This window comes from Rattus rattus, chromosome 2, assembly GCF_011064425.1.
Source record: "Rattus rattus isolate New Zealand chromosome 2, Rrattus_CSIRO_v1, whole genome shotgun sequence".
Classification (NCBI taxonomy): Eukaryota; Metazoa; Chordata; class Mammalia; order Rodentia; family Muridae; genus Rattus; species Rattus rattus.
The window spans coordinates 140,314,195-140,333,514 of NC_046155.1; the positions used below are offsets into that span (position 1 = coordinate 140,314,195).

Here is a 19,320-nt window from a genome sequence, read left to right on the forward strand (position 1 = left end):
AGACCCATGCAGAATACAGCTAACCATAACTTAGTATCATCTAATACCATAGTTTATATGGGCTGCCAGCACTGCCTCAGAGTTATGAATCATCACTTGTAAGTCCAGAGGTCTGCAGGGATAAAAGCTCTTGTAGGGATGTAAGGGAACCCTTTCTTGAATTTTTGAAGAATTCCTATTCTACAGGAGGAAAGAACAAGATGTGAAGACACTTGTTTTCCCTCCTTTCACAAAATAATTTTAATTGGAAAGAGACTGCATAAGAGCTCTAAGGTATGATGCCACTTAGGAGAATCCCTCTTGTAGCTCCCCCTTCTATGTTACCATGCTCAACCCCCTCGGTGGTTAAATCCCTATCCTGTTAGTAAGGTCAATGAAAGTACAAAATTGCAGTGCATTGAAACACAATGTCACTTTTCCATTTGAAGCAGTTACCCAGATCCCATCTGTCCTTTGCTTAAACATTGTTAGGGACCAAGACTCAGGTTGAGTTCCCAGAATAATATGGTTAGAGCAATAAATGAGCAACTACATAGAGATTTTGTAGACTGTTCGAAGGGAGCAATACATTTCTCATTCAATCTACAAGGGAGTGATTATTCTTCTCCATAGCCCAATTTGCATTATAAAACCTGGTGCTCAATGCTGGTAAATGAATACTGCAGAGGTTCAGTGGCACAGAAGAGAGTGACCAAAATTCAGCTATGGATCCACTTGTGTTAGCATTTAATGGATTGCCATATCACTAAATTGAGAAGGGGACCAAAGTTTTTGAGACTAGTTCAAGCAATGTTTCATGCCTTACAGTGGCATCAGGTTCCTTCAGACCAGGCAAGCTCCTGAATTCACATGTTAGGTAGGATTTGTTTCTTGATGAATTCTGCAGTTAACTTTAGTAAGAGAATGATTAAACACTATGCAGGAAATTGGGAAGGAAGTGGGACCCAAGGCACCACCTGAAACTTCAGCTTCTCCACATTTCCAGTTTCCTTGTGGAGTGATATTTTTTGAAAATTTTCTTAAAGGTTTGCCTTTTGGGAATGCATCATGTGGAAGCCGGCACTCTTGGAGATTTATTGACCTCTTCTCCCTCACTAACCCAGGTTCTATCACTTGGTTAACCAGTGTCATGGGAAATGAAAAGTTTGCTCAGGTTTGGAAGCCTGTATTGAGTTCCTGCAACTCCTCACAATGTAACAAAAAAAAAAAAAAAAAACCAAAGCAACAAAGATGGAGACCCCAATTACAGGAAGGTATTATCAATAAATTTAGATGTGCTGAGAAATGTCTCCTTAAGGTGGAGGCAGAGTTCCTTTTTTAGGGAATTCCTTAAGCAGGATATTTCTTAAGGGTTCCAAAACCCAGAAGGATTCTTAGTATATCATTAGTAAGTTCAGTGAAAATAAAATGGACCAATTAATTCCAACAAAAAACTCACTGCTACCTCTTGAATGAATGGCCAGATCATATCTGTTCTTAGTCTAAACACTGTGTAGAGACCAACATTCAGGTGATCTCCCCAAGTAAGATGAACATGTACAATAACAGGGCCCTAAGTATTAATATTAGAGTCTGTGAAAATGGACACTGTGTTCCTCACTCTGATTTGGAGAATGCATGTTCAAATTATATGGTTATTAATGGAGACATTTTCACTGCTTTGTATCAAAGTCTTCATTGGATTCATGGAAACCCTTCTTGATTATTTAAAAAGGTCTTCTTTAATGAACAAAATTGCAAGTTTTAAACACACTCTTTTGTCCTTCTTTTCATAAAAATTTAAAGTCAGTGGATCTGTATCGTTGTCACTACACTTTACAAGGATAATGACATTGATCAGTGCCCGTATTGTATCAGTTTGTTTTATTGTATTAGGCACAGGACAAAAATTGTTCTTTCCTATCGTATTTTTCAGGCAGGTCAGGTGACAAATTGTCCCATGCTTAGACTCATTGTTGTCTCTTTACCCAATAACTAATTCACATCTTATTAACCTACCTGTTATGCAAAGGGGCCAATTTTCTGGTTTGTTTCCAGAGTGAAATGGGTTGGGCAGGACAAGAGCAACTAGATACACATTTTGGAGCTCGTTGGAATTGAAGTATGTGCTCCTTAGATAAATTGGAATAGACATATCATTTCTATAACAGGCCTAACTTCAAAGTTAAATCTCAGTGGTGGATGTAGATAATTAACAATGTGCTGCCAATGAGGCAGTTCCATTGAAATGAAATAGTTTCCCATGTAGCTATATTGAGAATGTGTCCTTTGTTCCTGTATCTAGTACATGCAATGTTATTTATCCTGGAGCATTAGGATCCATATGTTCATGTCTGCCCTGGTATTACCTCCTATGTGGGTATTTGTGTTCTCATGGAGTGTGGATGGATCATTCAATAAAAGGCAGAAGATAACTGTTAAGGAAATTAAGAAAGAAGGAGGGACAGAGAATAACACCTAAATTTCTACTTATCTTTATATCTAATTTTCCAGAGAAGTAATCTTTTTAGAAAACCTGTGGTCAAATATTTGCCTATAAGGGCCACTTCGTGTGGAGCTTGGCCATTTTGAAAATTTTTAGCCTTCTTTTTTCTCCCATTGTGGGTGCCATCAGAAGCAGTTCCTTCAAATCATATAAGATAGAATGTGTTGAGTTTCTTTGAACACACTTGTCAAAGTAACAAAGTAACAAAGATGGGAACTCTAGGAATAATAATGTTTTATTTACTTCTGTCCACAAATTAGCTCATGGCTATGTATTTTAGGACATATACAGAATGAGGAAAATACAATTTTCCTCCATTAATCTTTGAATCAACAGGTCTCAGAATCAACCGTGAGGAAAATTGATGAATTTCTAAAATCAGTAATTATAGACAGCATGAGATTCTGATTCCAAAAGGTGGAGGTGCATGTCCTTTTGAGGTGCTGTTTTAGCCTAGATTTTTCTATGTACTGAATATTTGTGTTACTCTGGAATGTAAGAGGACATGCCAGATAACACTAAGATACCAGAGCAGAAAGTATAATGAGCAATAGGTACACCGAAGCCACTCTCACAGCAGTAAATGTCATGCAAGGTGCTTCGTGAACCAGAATTTTAAAAGTTCCCATTAGTTGGAAACAGGAAAAGTGCATTTTAGAACTTTAGAAATGTACTACAAGATTATTCAAAGACAAATATGCCCCTTTCATCCATATCTTCCTGATTTTACCTCGGTATAATTCTACTGAGCATTAATTTTTACTGGATAATTTTTGTTTACGTTTCAAATGTAATTTCCTTCCCTGGTTTCCTGTGCATAAGCCCCCTATTCCCTAAACCTTCTCTTCTTCTATAAGGGAGAGAAAGCCCACATATACATGGAAGTTGAACAACAATTTACTCAATGATAAATTTGTCAAGGTAGAAATAAATAAAGAAATAAAAGGCTTATTAGAATTTAATAAAAATAAAGGCACATCATACCCAAACTTACAAGACATAATGAAAGCAGTGCTAAGAGGAAAACTCATAGTTCTGAGTGCCTGCAAAAAAGAAATAAGAGAGAGCATATATCAACAACTTCACAGCACACCTAAAAGCTCTAGAACAAAAATAAGCACATATACCCAAGAGGATTAGTAGGCAGGAAGTAATCAAAATCAGGGCTGAAGTCAACTAAATAGAATCAAAAAGACTTTACAAAGAAACAACAAAGCAAGGAGCTGGTTCGTTAAGGAAATCAACAAGATAGATAAGCCCTTAGTCAGACAAGCTAGAGGGCACACAGAGAGTATCCAAATTAACTAAATCAGAAATGAAAAGGGAGGTATAACAACAGAATCTGAGGAAATTCAAAAAATCATAAGATCCTACTACAAAAGCCTATATTCAACAAAACTGGAAAATCTGGAGGAAATGGACAATTTTCATAGACAGATACCATATACCAAAGTTAAACAAGGAATAGATAAACAATCTAAACAACCACATAAGTACTAAAGACATAGAAGCAGTTGTTAAAAGTCTCCCAACTAAAGAGAGTCCAGGACCAGGTGGGTTCAGTGCAGACTTTTATCATACTATCATAACTGAGCTCATACCAACACTACTATTCCGCACAATAGAAATAGACAGAGCACTACTAAATTCCTTCTATGAAGCCACAATTATTCTTATACTGAAACCACACCAAGACCCAACAAAGAAAGAGAATTTCAGACCAAGTTCCCTTATTAATATCGACGCCAAAAATACTCTATAAAATTCTTGCAAACCGAATCCAAGAACACATCCACACGATCATCCATCATGATCAAGTAAGCTTCAACCCAGCAATGCAGGGATAGTTTAATATATGAAAATCTATCAACATAGTCTACTATGTAAACAAGCTCAAAGAAACAAACCACATGATCATTTCATTTGATGCAGAGAAAGCATATAACAAAATTCAAAACTCCTTCATGATAAAAGTCCTGAAAAGATCAGGAATTCAAGGGCCATACCTAAATATAGTAAAGCAATATACAGTAAACGAGTAGCTAACATTAAACTAAATGGTGAGAAGCTTGAAGCAATCCCACTAAAATCAGGGACTAGACAAGGCTGCCCACTCTCTCCCTAATTATGCAATATAGCACTCAAAGTCCTAGCCAGAACAATAAGACAAGAAAGGGAGGTCAAAGTATTACCAATTGGAAAGTAAGAAGTCAAAATATCTCTATTTGCAGAGGATATAATAGTATACTTAAGTGACTCCAAAAGTTTCACCAAAGAAATACTAAGCCTGATAAACAACTTTAGCAAAGTTGCTGGATATAAAATTAACTCATACAAATTAGTAGCTTTTCTCTACTCCAAGTATAAACAGGTTGACAAAGAAATTAAAGAAATGGCACCCTTCATAATAGTCCCAAATAATATAAGATACCCTGAGCATGATTTTTATGTCATCAATTTGTTCATCACATTGGGTGGTCATTAACCAAGGCCTAAACTGAACACTGATACCCATTCCCCTGCTTTTATATCACCTAATATCATCACTTTCCAGGGTTACCAAAACTGTCTCAAAATTAAGAATTTATACAGTTGGCAGAGAGCACTACATGGTACTAACATCTTCCATGAATAAAAGGGACATCTTCTTGATTATTTGACTAAGGTCTTTAGGGAAGAAAATGATATGAAGGCACATTTGCCATGACATTCATAAAAATTCAGTGAAATTTTATAGGAGGTCTACAGGGATAATGCCACTGAAAAGAATACTTCATGCAGTTACATCTTCTGTTGTACTGGGACCAGTGCAAGTAAATTTTCCTGGCTACTGTGTTAATCAGATGAACATAAGCACAAGGGACTAATAGACACACATTAAGCCTCATTGATTTCTCTTGAAGCAATAACTGGATCTAATCTGTTATTAACCTTTTCATTACGAAGGGTCCCACTTTCAGGTTGTTCCCATAGTGAGATACACCTTGCAAATGAAGAGCAACTAGACACAGATTGTATAGTCCATTAGTATGGGCCTAAGTGCTACTCAGATGAATTGGAACAGAGAGATCATTTATTTCTAAGTCGAACCTGCATTTTGAAGCTCATTGTTGTGAACAGACTCTTGAATCTTGTAGAGCATAATGTGTAGTGTAGATTATGAACAATGTTCTTTCATATTGGCTGCCACCTTGAGATGAACTTGTTTCCCATGTCACATCTTTGAGACTGTGACCAATATTCCAGAGTCTAGTACAGAACACCTTATTGTGCCTGTGGCATTAGGATACATAAGATTATGCCTCCCACGATAAGACTTCTTATGTGGGCACTTGATTCTTGATGGATTGTGGTCTTATAACTTAATAAGAGTGGGATAAAATTTTTGAAGAAAAATTGGGAAGGAAGAAGAGACATAGAACAACAGAGATGGAGAGAGTTCAAGGACAATAATGTGCTATCCCCCTCTGTGCATGAATATTAGCTCATTGTTGTGTATACAAGAAATATCAGGAACAAGGAAATATTGATTTCTCTATGTGAACCCATGGATGTGTAAAGTAGAAAATAACCTGATTCTGAATTTAAAAGAAGTCACATGTCCTTTAAATAAAAAAGCAGTCAGAGATCATCTTACCAGTTCTCTGATAGATGTGAGGTTCTGGTTCCAAGAGGGCATGCCTCATGTCTGCAAGACAGCAAGAAATATTGGTCATGAAAAATGGGTCAATCTCACAGACATGCACACCAGTAGACACTCACACAAGGTCCTTTTTATGGTGCACGGACTGTTTGCCAACAAAGCTGCAATAGTAATGTACAGCATGCTCAATGTGAAACAGTATGAGGGCATATTAAAACTTCACCAAAGCCTCTATTGAGTTCCTCAAAGAGAAAATTGACTCCTTTTATCCCTGTGCCCCTAGCTGGGCTACACTGTAATGCTTTTGACCATGATTGTTATGACATTACTAATCTTTATGTCATTGGTGTCATCATTAACCCAGGGATAGACACAGCACTGCTTCCCATGATTTTGGATCCCCTAACACTATTGCTTCCCAGGGCTGCCAACACCACCACAGAATTAGAAATGGACACATTTAATACACAGCAGAATCCAGGGAAGTAACATGAAACAAGAGATTTAAGGGAATCCTTAATTGATTCTTTAAAAGAAATTATTTCTAATGGGAAAAATAACTTGCTGTTAAGGCACTAGTTCGTTCTTCCTTCTATAAAAATTTAAGGCTATTGAAATTTCATAAGAGCACCTAAAAGGGCATGCATGGTGTATATTCCATAAGTGAATATTAACCAAAAATTTTATAATACCCATGATACATCCCACATACACTCATAATTTAAATAAGAATGAAAGCCAAGTGAGGATGCTTAATTCCCACTTAGAATGGTGGACAAAATAATCATGGGAGGTAGAGGTGGTGAGACCTAGCTCAGACTGCAGAGGATGAGAGGAAAAAGGGGGAAGGATCAGGTATGTGTGGAGACAGCTGAGAGGGTCAGAGGGCCAGGAGAATGAATGGAAATATGCCCCTGCCAGAGTTGGGAATGGAGAGAATGTCTAGAAGGATACAGATTCCTGGGATGGGGGGGGGCTCACAAGACTCAGTGTAGGTGACCTTATCCAAAATTCCTAACAGTGGGGATATGGAACTTGAAGAGACCATATCCATTAATCAGTAAGTACTCCTAGTGGAAGGTTGGGGAGACCAACATACCTACAAAATTTTTGACCCAAATTTTCCTGTCTAAAAGAAATGCCCAGATGAAAAGGGAGCAGATACTGAAAGAATGGCTGACCAGGGAACAGCGCATATTGGGATGCATTCCATGGGTGGGCACCAAACTTACACTAACCATGCTATGTTGTGTTTGCAGACAGGAGCCTATCATGGCTGCTCTCTGAGAAGTTCTACCAGCAGCTGACTGAGGCAGATGCAAATACTCTCAGCCAAACATACAATGGAGTTCACAGACCTCTATGAAGAGTTAAGGGCATGGTTGAAGGAACTGAAGCAGATAGCAACCTTGTAGGAAGACCAAGAGTGTCAACTCATCTGGATTTCTACAAGGTCCCAGAGACTAAGCGACCAACCAAAGAACATACATGGGCTACTCCAAGACCCCCATGTTATATGCTGCCCTGTCCGGTCTAAGTGGGATAGGATGCACATAATCAGGTAGCAACTTGATGCACTAGGAAAGGGGAATGCTGGGGAAGTGAAAGGGGCATAGTTGTGTTGTGGACAGAGTACCCTCTCAGAAACAAAGGACAAAGTGGATCATGTGAAGAACTCTGGAATGGACAATCAAGAAAGAAGACACATTTGGAATGTAAATAAAACAATTTAATATAAAGAAGAGCTTATTCTAGTAGATATTAATGAGGTAGTATTGAGGTGTTAAAATGATATTTTTCCAGCAATTACCTAGTTGATGTTTTATAGTTTTCTAAATGATAAATGGTTGTATATAAATCTTATCTCTCACAATTTTTCTTAAGATCAATATCTAATATTCTAACACTATTTTGCTTTTGTGTTCAATGTCTTCATTGGGACACATTTGTTATCTCACATAATAAAAAACATATTTTTTTCCTAAGGAAATACTTAGAAACCTGTAAAAAAAGGTACATATTTTTTACAAAGCAGTGAAATTATAAATATGTTGTATTCTAAAAATCTAAGAAATTGACAAGATAAAATACTATACATGTTTGTGTGTGCTTTAGAGGCCTGAAATCTGTGCTGGTCTATACCACCATATTCATCACTTGGATATCAGACCTAGTAATTACAAAGTAGTACATTCAGACTGAGATATTATAAAAATATCAAGACAGGACTCTTTGAATCACTAAAGTTTCAATCTCTGTGTGAAAAAGCTGAAGAGAAAGTCTTACATTTGAACTTCATTTTATGGCTATTAGCCTTTAAGCTTCACCGAACTGGATATAATCAACAATTAACACATGTATTGATAACTACCAATTTCGATACATTTTCACTAGTTCAGTTTGCATCAGATGTTTGGGTTTTATTATTTGAGGTATTGAATAATAGGTAAGAAAATGGTGAATTTGACATCCAAGAAATGAACCAAGAGAAAATGCTTAACAGATGGAGAATATAAACATAAGACTTTTGGGCTGTTGATCTCACAGATGCTGAGTTTATTAAATAATCAATCCTAGCACATAGAAAACAGGTAAACAGAAGCAGTGTCACCACTTATTTGTCTTCCTTGAAGTACAAGAAGCCATTCTTGATTTTAAGCTAAATAAACCATTGTAAGGAAAAATGTTCAAAAAAAGCTAGTTTCCTTTTTTCTATGCTTTAAATACAATGAGCTCCAAGTATCTAAACACATATAGTTTTACTGAAAAACATTAAGGGAGGGAAATTTACTTCCTGGATCTGAACAATTTTTCAAAGATAGTTTCATTCCTATTTTATTCCTCTTTTCAGACCATCAAAATGCAATGAACAATGCTAGAAGAATCACCTCAGGTTTCTCTCATAAAGGATAGTAAAAGTATTGAAGGATAGAATGCATATCAGGCTTTTTAAACTTTTCACATGTCTTCTGCGCCTATCAGAGGATTTAGAAAAAGTTGAACATGAATTGAGGAAGTTCACTCTTGAATCAAACAATAATATGGAAACACATTTAACTTTTCTTCAATTGCTATTGTGCTTATCTTAAATCATATCACATACTAGCTTTACTATATGTCACTATACATTTTTATTACTCAGGAACTAAATTATCTGCATTCATAACCAGACAGAGGTCAAAGTCATGCTAAATTCCATTCATCCATATTTTGGTAAAGATTTGTTGAATCATCTTGTGTGAGCTGTGTTTATTTGTGAGAAATTAAGGCAATTTATAAACAAAGAATAGCCTCTAAGCAATAGAGTAAGTGAAAATTTCTTAAATTGAACTAAATGAAGACTTCATAGTGCTAACAAGCCTTATGAACCAAAAGAACTAGGAAATTATTTTCCAAACGTTTTGCCCATACACAAACAAATGAACCTAGTTATCAGAACCTCATGAATCTTTCTCCAAAATTGACCAAATACTCCAACACAAAGCATGTGTCAACAGTTTAAAAATATTAAAATAATTTTCTGTGTCCAGATAGAAAAATATTAATTCTCTGTGTTTTATCATACCACCACATATTAAAACTGAATTTTAACAACAATAGAAATGTCAGGAAGCTTACATACTAATTGAGATTGAACAATTCTCTATGCAAAAATTTATCAAGGCAGAAGTAAAGAAATAAATGAAAGATGTTTTAGAATACAATGAAAATGAACACATAAAACCCCAAACTTGTGGGACACAAGGATAGTAGTGCTAAGAAAGCAATTTACAGTACTTAAGGCCTAAAATAATTGGAAGGTTCACATCCAAGAAATTTAACTGCAGATAAGGGATCTATAGAACAAGTAGAATCAAGAATACTCAAGTTCAGTGGGGGTAGGGAATAAACAAACTGTATTGACATCTGTAAACTAGAATCAAATGAAACAATGTAAAAAAATATTGGATCAAAGAATTGGTTCTTAGAGAAAATCAACAAGAAAGAAAAACACTTATTCAACAAACTAAAAGATGGTGAAAGAGTATCCACATTAACAAACTTAATAAGGAAATGTGCGACATTAAAAAAGACAACATGGGGCTGGAGAGATGGCACAGTGGTTAAGAGCACTGACTACTCTTCCAGAGGTCCTGAGTTCAGATCCCAGCAACCACATGGTGGCACACAACCATCTATAATGGGATCCAGTGCCCTCTTCTGGTGTGTCTGAAGACAGTTATGGTGTACCCACATACATTAAATAAATAAATAAATAAATCTTAAAAAAAAAGACAACATGGAACTGCAAAGAATGTTTATGGCATATATTAGAAACCTTTACTCCACGAGTGGGAAACTTTAAAGGAAATGGATAATTCTTTTAATAGTTTCTCTCATCAAATATAGGTTAAGGTCAGATAGTGAAGCAGTAACAGTCATTAAAACTATTCTCCCTCTTCAAAAAAGAAAAACCAACTTGATTTAGTACAAATCACCCCAAACTATTGAAGAAAATTTAATACCAATAATCCCCATACTTTCTACAAAACAGAAAATGAAGTAATATTGCCATATTCATTTTAAAATGCTATTGTAACCCTGATAACTGAACCATTTAAGGACTCAAAAACAAGATAACTTCAGACCAATTGCTTCCTGAACTTTGATATAAACATAATCAATAAAATATTTGTAAACTGAGTCCAAGAACACATAAAAACATCATTCATCTCCATCAAATGTGTTCATCATATAGAAGACGAAAAGGTTTAGTATATGAAAATCAGTAAATGTAATTTTCCAGATAAGGAAACTTAAAAAAAATACACATGATAATCCAATTAATGTAGGAAAACCAATACATATTGCTGAAAAAAGTTCTATAGAATTTAGTGACATGAGAGATCTACCTAAACAAAAATAAAGCCAATTATAGCAAGACATGTTATTTGGAACACTGATTTTTTTCTGTGTTAAATATGGAGTAAACTTGAGGTATACCACATATCAAATATATTATGTGAGGTTATTTGACCTCACAACTCAGCACTTGCATAGTATATGGATAAAATAAATTTCCAAGTATATGTATTGATAGGATTCAATGTCTTCTGGCATTGTATATTTTTATGAGAAGGTAAAAATGTAGCTTCATATTCTGTAACTCATTTCATCAATATGTCAAAAATGAAAGCACTTTGTATGCAATGTATTAAAAATGGTTTATATCTTGAACTCTTTTGACAATTCCTTATTGACAATATTGAACATCACTCTCCTAGATATACTTAGTGTGCGACAGATTATTATATTTCTCTTTCAGGAAACTTTGCTTTAGGTATGTATTCAGTCTATAATGCTTTACAAAAATCTTAAAATATTAATTTCTTTGATCACTATGGGATTGCCCAGCAATTTATTTGCTTCAATTGAATATCGATGTTCCTTTAATATCATTAAGGGAGGCATCTAGTTTGGAAATTTGATTATTTGAGAAAACTTATGCATCTATTTATATAGTTTATTTTCAGTAATAAACTACCTAAGTTTAAAATCAAGTTCAAGTCTTTTTTATTTTGTAATTAGGATGTGGTTTCTAGATATAACCATGAATATTGAAGAAATACACTAATCTTGTAAATAATAATGTAATATTATGAATTTGAAACAGAAAACTCTAACGTGATGGTTCAAGACAGAAATACGTTTTATGACAATGATTAGCTTAAAGAATATGGTCTGAAGAAGACACAGTCATGCCAAAAAGAGGTTGAAAAATTGTTCAAATTTTGTGAGCTGTACTGGTCAGCTATGATGTACAATCAGATAGCAGTTAGAATCCTTTTCTTCTTCATGAATAAAGAATGCCAACCAAACATATATGTAGAAATTTTTCTCACACTGCCTACATTGCCAAATATTGGTAAAATACTTTAGACTAAAAAAAAAAACAAAAACAAAAAACAAAAAAGGAAAGACACAGTCTTCAAAAACACTCAGGGATAAAGGCACAGAAATCTACTATTTGTTCCTTACCTTCAGCTTCATAGCAAATCCACTTTTATTTAACAGTACTTTTTCCTGGTGCTTTATCTCATTCTTTCAATCCTTTCAAAGTCTGCATTTATGACACATAAGTTAAATCTTTAAAGTGTATTATTAATTGTAAAAATTATCAATATAAATTAACAAAGCAGGCATTAGGCACCTTTGAAACACTGTACCATTTTCAATTTTCTCAAAATATAGGATTGTAAAGCCTGTGTTCACTGTCATGTGTCATCAGTGAACAATGAAAAGTGCCAGTTTCTAAAAATTGTATTAGTATTATTGGGGGATTTTATAGTTGGACATGAGTTTGCCATTTGAAAAAGTCGTGCAGAATCCTAAAACAAAATTGGTCACTTTTTGGTATAGACAAGCCCTCTTTCAAGACATGAGTATTTTACTACCAGGTAAAACCTTGACAACTTGGCTTTGAAAAAGAAACAAATGGTTGTGTAGAAGGTATGTTTCTCAGTATATAAATAAAGGTATTGAATAAGAGTCACCATGAATAAATTGTCTTTTCTACCTTCATTCTAATTATATGTAAATAAGAACCCAAAAATACTGTATTGTGAAACTATCACTAATTAAAAACAAACAAAAAAGTTTTATCTGTATTAAAGTTATGTTCTGAAATGTGTTTTTCTTGACATAATTAAAAATACTACCATTGATGGCAAATATTATTATTTCATTTTAAGCTTTCTTTTAATTAGAATCTTAAGTTGGTAAGTTTAAGTGATCATACTCAATACTTTTTGGTGTTTTTATTAAATTTATTTCTTTATTTCATTTACAACACCAATTTCACCCATCCTCTGTGTGTCAAGCCCCAACACACACACACACACACACACACACACACACACACACACACACACACACTCAAACACACACACACACACACACACACACACACATGCTCACTCACACATCTAGTCTCAATGGGACTAGGTACATCGTCTCCCATCATGGGAAGAAAACACTGTATGTTTAGGGGCATGGGATCAATACTTTTGTTTTATACATTTCTACTTCATATGATCCCCTCATTTTTCATGTACTTAGTTTAATTTTTTTTATTTCTTCATGCAATTATGAATACTGGCATCAATTCTGAAGCGTGTTTCCTGATCATCTTTCAATGTATTATTCCTGTTCTCCTTTCTATACAGAAACTACAGGTGACTCTCCATCAATACACCTAATAAGCTCAAATGAAGAAAAGCAGAAAAGGTCATTTGATTTTTATTTTTGAGTTTGGGTTCCCTATCTCCGTATCATTAATTCATGATAAATTTGTTTTCCTGAGATTATGTTGTTGTAGTTTATAAATGAGAAAGTTTGCATATAAAACTTCTTTGAATTATTTTATCCTGGAAATAATTTTACTCTTAATTTTGACTAATGTATTATTACTATTATTATTATTATTATTATTATTATTAATAAAGTCTAGTTTTTAATTCCCCTTTCTGGTCTTCCCTCCAACAGTTCCTCATCCCAATCCTTTTATTCCTGCCTCCAAGAGGATCTCTCTATCCCGTAGCCCACTAGACCTTCCCACTTCCTTGGTCACCAAGTCTCGAGGGGTAGATACATTTTGGGTGAAATTGAATGCATTTATGACCTTAATTATAGAAAGAAATACTTTTTTACCTTCCAGAAAATAATTAGAGGATAGAAGTTGAATGGGATAGTAATTACAGAGGAGTAAATATACAGAGGTACCATTCTGAAAATACATGGTTATGGAACTCTGAGAGAACAAATGCTTATGCATTATTAATAGGTTCTTTAGATACCCACATCACGGAGACATATTTCCTTTCACTCCCATCATGTGGATACAGAACTTGACAGTGTAGAAAATATAAATTAAGTTTTGGATCTTAAAGATAAAAAAAAATAGGGATACTTTAAGTGCATTGTTTTAACCCCTTAATGACAAAAAGAAAGATGAAGTAAAAGCTGTATATTTGAGTTGGACAGTAAAGTTAATACTGCATACTATTTACCACTGGGACGTTTTATGATCAAGTTTGCTAAATTTATTTCACCACATTCAATTTCATGTGAAATTTCTATTTTCCTTCCTAATTTTCCCTAAATCAGTCATTCAAAGGACACTAAATAGTGCTAGAAGATACAAGGGTGTTTCTTGGACAGGATTATGGAAGTTGTATTCAAGCAGAGAATGTGTATCAGATGTGATTCTTTTAAAATGTTTCCTTTCTTCATGGTAGATAGAGTACACAAAAGAGTTGATGCCTTTCCCTAACCATGATATTCCCGGGAAATTATTAAATTGTACTCATTTTGCTATTTGGTTCCTTAAGTCAAAACACATTCTATGCTTATCGTGTCCACTTATGATACTTCTGTGACCTTCCTTTTCATTATAATATGAAATGTGAAATGAAAGATTCACTTTCAAACTAAGATAGGAGTTCATGTCTCCTGCTCTTGCACCATTTTATGTTACTGGAAACATATGCATAGCATAATCATCTTCCATGAGCTATATTTTTCCAGAAATATACATGAAATTATAAGTGAGCTATTTTCTTTAATCCCTTGCATTTCTTGATAATTTCCTATTGAAAATCTTGTACACCACCACAAAACTTGGAAAAAATCCCTCTACTATTTCACTTGCATTGTCTTTACTTTGGATATGAGTTCATTCTGTGCTTCACTTCAAGGTTGTTAAAGCCATTCTCTTATCACATCCTCAAGTAAAATATGAAGTGTGTTGTTTTTCATTTAATTGATGATCTTGTAATATTCTAAAGGGCTCTGTAATTTACATGTGGCTCTGGTATTTACTTAGTTGAAAATCTTGATATGTCTGCTTCATTATCTATGTTTCTTATAAATCTGCCTGCTCAATTTATTATTCAGTTGGTTGTTTATCTGTGTCATGTGTCAGATTAAGGTGATTGTTTGAAGTAGGTTGGGGTTTCTCAATTTTCTAGAGACATACCTGGGACCAAAGTTAAATCAGGAACAGATAAACCATCTACACAAACCCATAACTCCTAAAGAAATACAAGCAGTCCTTAAAAGTCTCCCAACCAAAGACAGCTCAGGACCAGATGGGTTTAGTGCAGAATTCTTTCATACTTTCGTAGAAGACCTCATACCAATACTGTCCTCAATATTCCACAAAATATAATAGGAGGGAGCTCTAGCAAATTCGTTATATGAAGCCACGATTACTCTTATACCTAAACCATACAAAGACCCAATAAAAAAGAAAACTTCAGACCAATTTCCTTATGAATATCGATGCAAAAATACTCAATAAAATTCTTGCAAACCAAATCCAAGAACATATCAACACAATCATCCATTATGATCAAGTAGGATTTATTCTAAGTATGCAGTGATGGCTCAATATACGGAAAATCATCAATGTAATCCACTATATAAACAAACTCAAAGATAAAAACCACATGATCATTTCATTAGATGCTGAGAAAGCATTTGACAAAATTTGACAACCCTTCATGCTAAAAGTCCTGGAAAGATCAGGAATTCAAGGACCATACATAAGGATAGTAAAAACTATATACAACAAGCCAGTATCTAACATTAAACTGAATGGAGAGAAACTTGAAGCAATTCCACTAAAATCAAGGACTATACAACGCTGTCCACTTTCTCCCTATTTATTTAATATAGTTCTCGAAGTCCTAGCCAGAGCAATCAGACACCAAAAGGAGGTTAAAGGGATAAAAATCGGAAAGGGAGAAGTCAAAATATCACAATTTGTAGATGATATGATAGTATACTTGAGTGATCCCAAAAATTCCACCAGCGATTTACAAAGCTTGATAAACAACTTCAGTAAATTTTCTGGGTATAAAATTAACTCAAACAAATCAGTAGCCTTCCTCTACTCAAAGGATAAACAGGTTAAGAAACAAATTAGGGAAATGACACCCTTCATAATAGTTCCAAATACTATAAAATACTTCGGTGTGACTTTGACCATGCAAATGAAAGATCTGCATGATAAGAATTTCAAGTCTCTGAAGAAAGATATTGAAGAAGATTTCAGAAAATGGAAAGATCTTCCATGCTCATGGATTGGCAGGATTAATATAATGAAAATGGCCATTTTACCAAAAGCAAACCACAGATTCAATGCAATCCCTATCAAAATTCCAATTCAATACATTATATTGTTAGAAAGAACAATTTGCAAATTCATTTGGAATAACAAAAATCCCAGGTTGGTAAAATTATCCTCAACAATAAAAGAACTCCTGGGGGAATCAACATCCCTGACCTCAAGAAGTATTACAGAGCAATATTGATAAAAACTGTAAGATATTGGTACTGAGACAGGCAGATAGACAGGTGAATGAAATTGAAGACTCAGAAATGAACCTACACACCTATGATCGCTTGATTTTTGACAAAGGTGCCAAAACCATCCAATGGAAAAAAGATAACATTTTAAACAAATGGTGCTGGTTCAACTGGAGGTAAGCATGAAGAAGAATGAAAATTTATCCATTCTTATTGACCTTATTGACTTCCACATCAAACTGGTACACTCAAACTTATAGAAGAAAAATTGGGGAAGAGTCTTGAACACATGGGCACTGGGGAAAATTTCCTGAACAGAACACCAATGACTTATACCCTAAGATCAAGTATCAACAAATAGGGCCTCATAAAACTACGAACTTCTATAAGGCAAATGACACTGTCATTAGGGAAAAACAGCAACCAACAGATTGGGAAAAGATCTTTACCAATCCTACATCCAATAGAGGGCTAATATCCAAAATGTACAATGAACTCAGAAAGTTAGACTCTAGAGACCAAATAACTGTATTAAAATGGGTTACAGAGCTAAACAAAAAATTCACGTCTGAGGAATATCGAATGGCTGAGAAGCACAAAAAGAAATGTTTAACGTCCTTAATCATCAGGAACTGCAAAAAAAAAAAAAAAAAAAAACAACCCTGAGTTTCGACCTCACACCAGTCAGAATGTCTGAGATCAAAACTCAGATGATAGCAGATGCTGGTGAGGATGTGGAGAAAGAGAGACACTCCATTGTTGGTGGGTAAACCTCTCTGGAAATCAGTCTGGATGTTCCTCAGAAAATTGGTCATTGGACTGTCTTAGGACCCAGCTCTACCTCTCCTGGGTATATACCCAAAAGATGTTCCAACACACAAGAAAGTCACCTGCTCCACTATGTTCATAGCAGTGGTATTTACAATAGCCAGAATCTAGAAAGAACACAGATGCCCCTCAATAGAAGAATGGGTACAAAAAATGTTGTACATCTACACATTCAATTACCACTTAGCTATCAAAACCAATGACTTCATGAAATTCATGGACAAATGGACGGAACTAGAAAATATCATCCTGAGTGAGGTAACCCAATCACGGGAAAACACACATTGTATGAACCCATTGATAAGTGGATATTATCCCAAATGCTCGAATTACCCAAAATGCAATGCACAGACAACATTAAACTCAAGTAGGTGACCAAAATGTGGATAAAGGTAAACAAAATATCCATAGGAGGGGGTAGACAGGCAAAGTTTAGAGCAGAGACTGAAGGAATGACCATTCAGAGTCTACCCCACATTTGGCCCATATATATATACAGTTATCAAAATTATATAAGATGGATGAAGCTCAGAAGAGCATGCTGAAAGGAACCAGACATAGATTTCTCCTGAGAGACACAGCCAGAACATGTCAAATACAGAGGTGAATGCTTGCAGCAAACCACTGAACTGAGAACCAGTCCCCTGTTGGAGGAAGGACTGAAAGAGCTGAAGGGATTTGCAACCCCTTAAGTATAATAATACCAACCAACCAGACTTTCCAGGTACTAAACCACTACCCAAAGACTATACATGGACTGACCCTGGGCTACAACTGCATATGTAGCAGTGAATAGCCTTGTTGGAGCACCAGTGGAAGGGGAAGCCCTTGGTCCTGCCAAGGTTGGACCCCCAGTGTAGTGGATTGTTTGGGGGGCATTAAAGGGGTGGGTGGGGAAGGGAACACCCTTACAGATGGGAGCCGGAGAGGTTAGGGTGCTGATTGTCAAGAAATTTGGAAAGGTAATAACATGTGAAATGTAAATAAGATATACCCAATTTAATAAAAATGGAAAAAAATAGAACAAATACTTTATAGAGTCATTCCAAAGAAAGATATCATTGCAGCTGTAGAAATAGACTAAAATAGTGGAGTGATACCTAAAAAGAAGCAGGAAAAAAGAGTAGAATCCAGGAAAGTAAAATCTTACTTCATCAGGTGTACAGTTCACAGTTTTTAGAGGAGAAAATGGTATGCTTCTAAAAGGCAAATAAGATTTAATCTGAATAGTCATACCATCACAAGTCTTCCTTACAGGTATATTTTTTCATTGTTGTTTGGTTTTTGTTGTTTTGTAGTTGTTGTTTTGTTTTTCTTTTGTATTTGTTAGAAAGAATGATTCTTCTGAAATATGGGTCAGTGGAACACAAAAATCTTTTATTTGAGGCAGTGTATGACTCAAAGATTAAAACCAATCCACTATTAAAAAGTGAAATAGTGTGGGAGCATGTAATCAGGCAGGATTCACACGCATGCCACAATTTCTGGGTAATAGAAGATTCAACATAATAATTGCATTGTGAAGGAAAGCAGAAATCTGAGAAGCCAAAGAATGCCAGGAGATTGACTCAGGTTTGGAAATGTAAAAGAAAATATAGTCCTATCTTCAGAGCCCAAGAGCAGATATCATTAACTGAGAATTACAATGTGTTTAACAGCCCAGAAGCTAAAGACATTGGATATATTAAATTCATTAATTACTTATCCCTTGTTCATTGATGTAGAGAATACATATTTATTCCCAACTTCTTTGTGTAGTTCTCCATCAGTGACTGGAGGCCCCAAAGTAAGGGAACCCCAAAGTCAGTCCCCACTTATTGGGCTGTACTTTTCCACCACCCCTGGAGAGTGTGCTGGGGCTGCCCTGAAGTCCAGAGCTAGATAGCAGCAGTTCCGGATAAGTGCAGTCAATCTCCCTGCATTTTGCCTCACTAGCACCAGTTCTCATCGTGTGGTCAGGATGTGGTCCCACAACTGTCACATACAATATGGACCTCACCAGCTGAAACATATT

At 35.2% G+C, this 19,320-nt stretch overlaps 1 non-coding gene across 1 annotated transcript; it reads right to left on the reverse strand.

Moving 5' to 3' along the window:
• Positions 1–6,413: 6,413 nt before the first annotated feature.
• LOC116894939 lies at positions 6,414–6,490 on the reverse strand. Its single transcript, XR_004387137.1, has one exon. It is a non-coding gene; the product is annotated as a small nucleolar RNA SNORD115 (small nucleolar RNA).
• Positions 6,491–19,320: the final 12,830 nt, after the last annotated feature.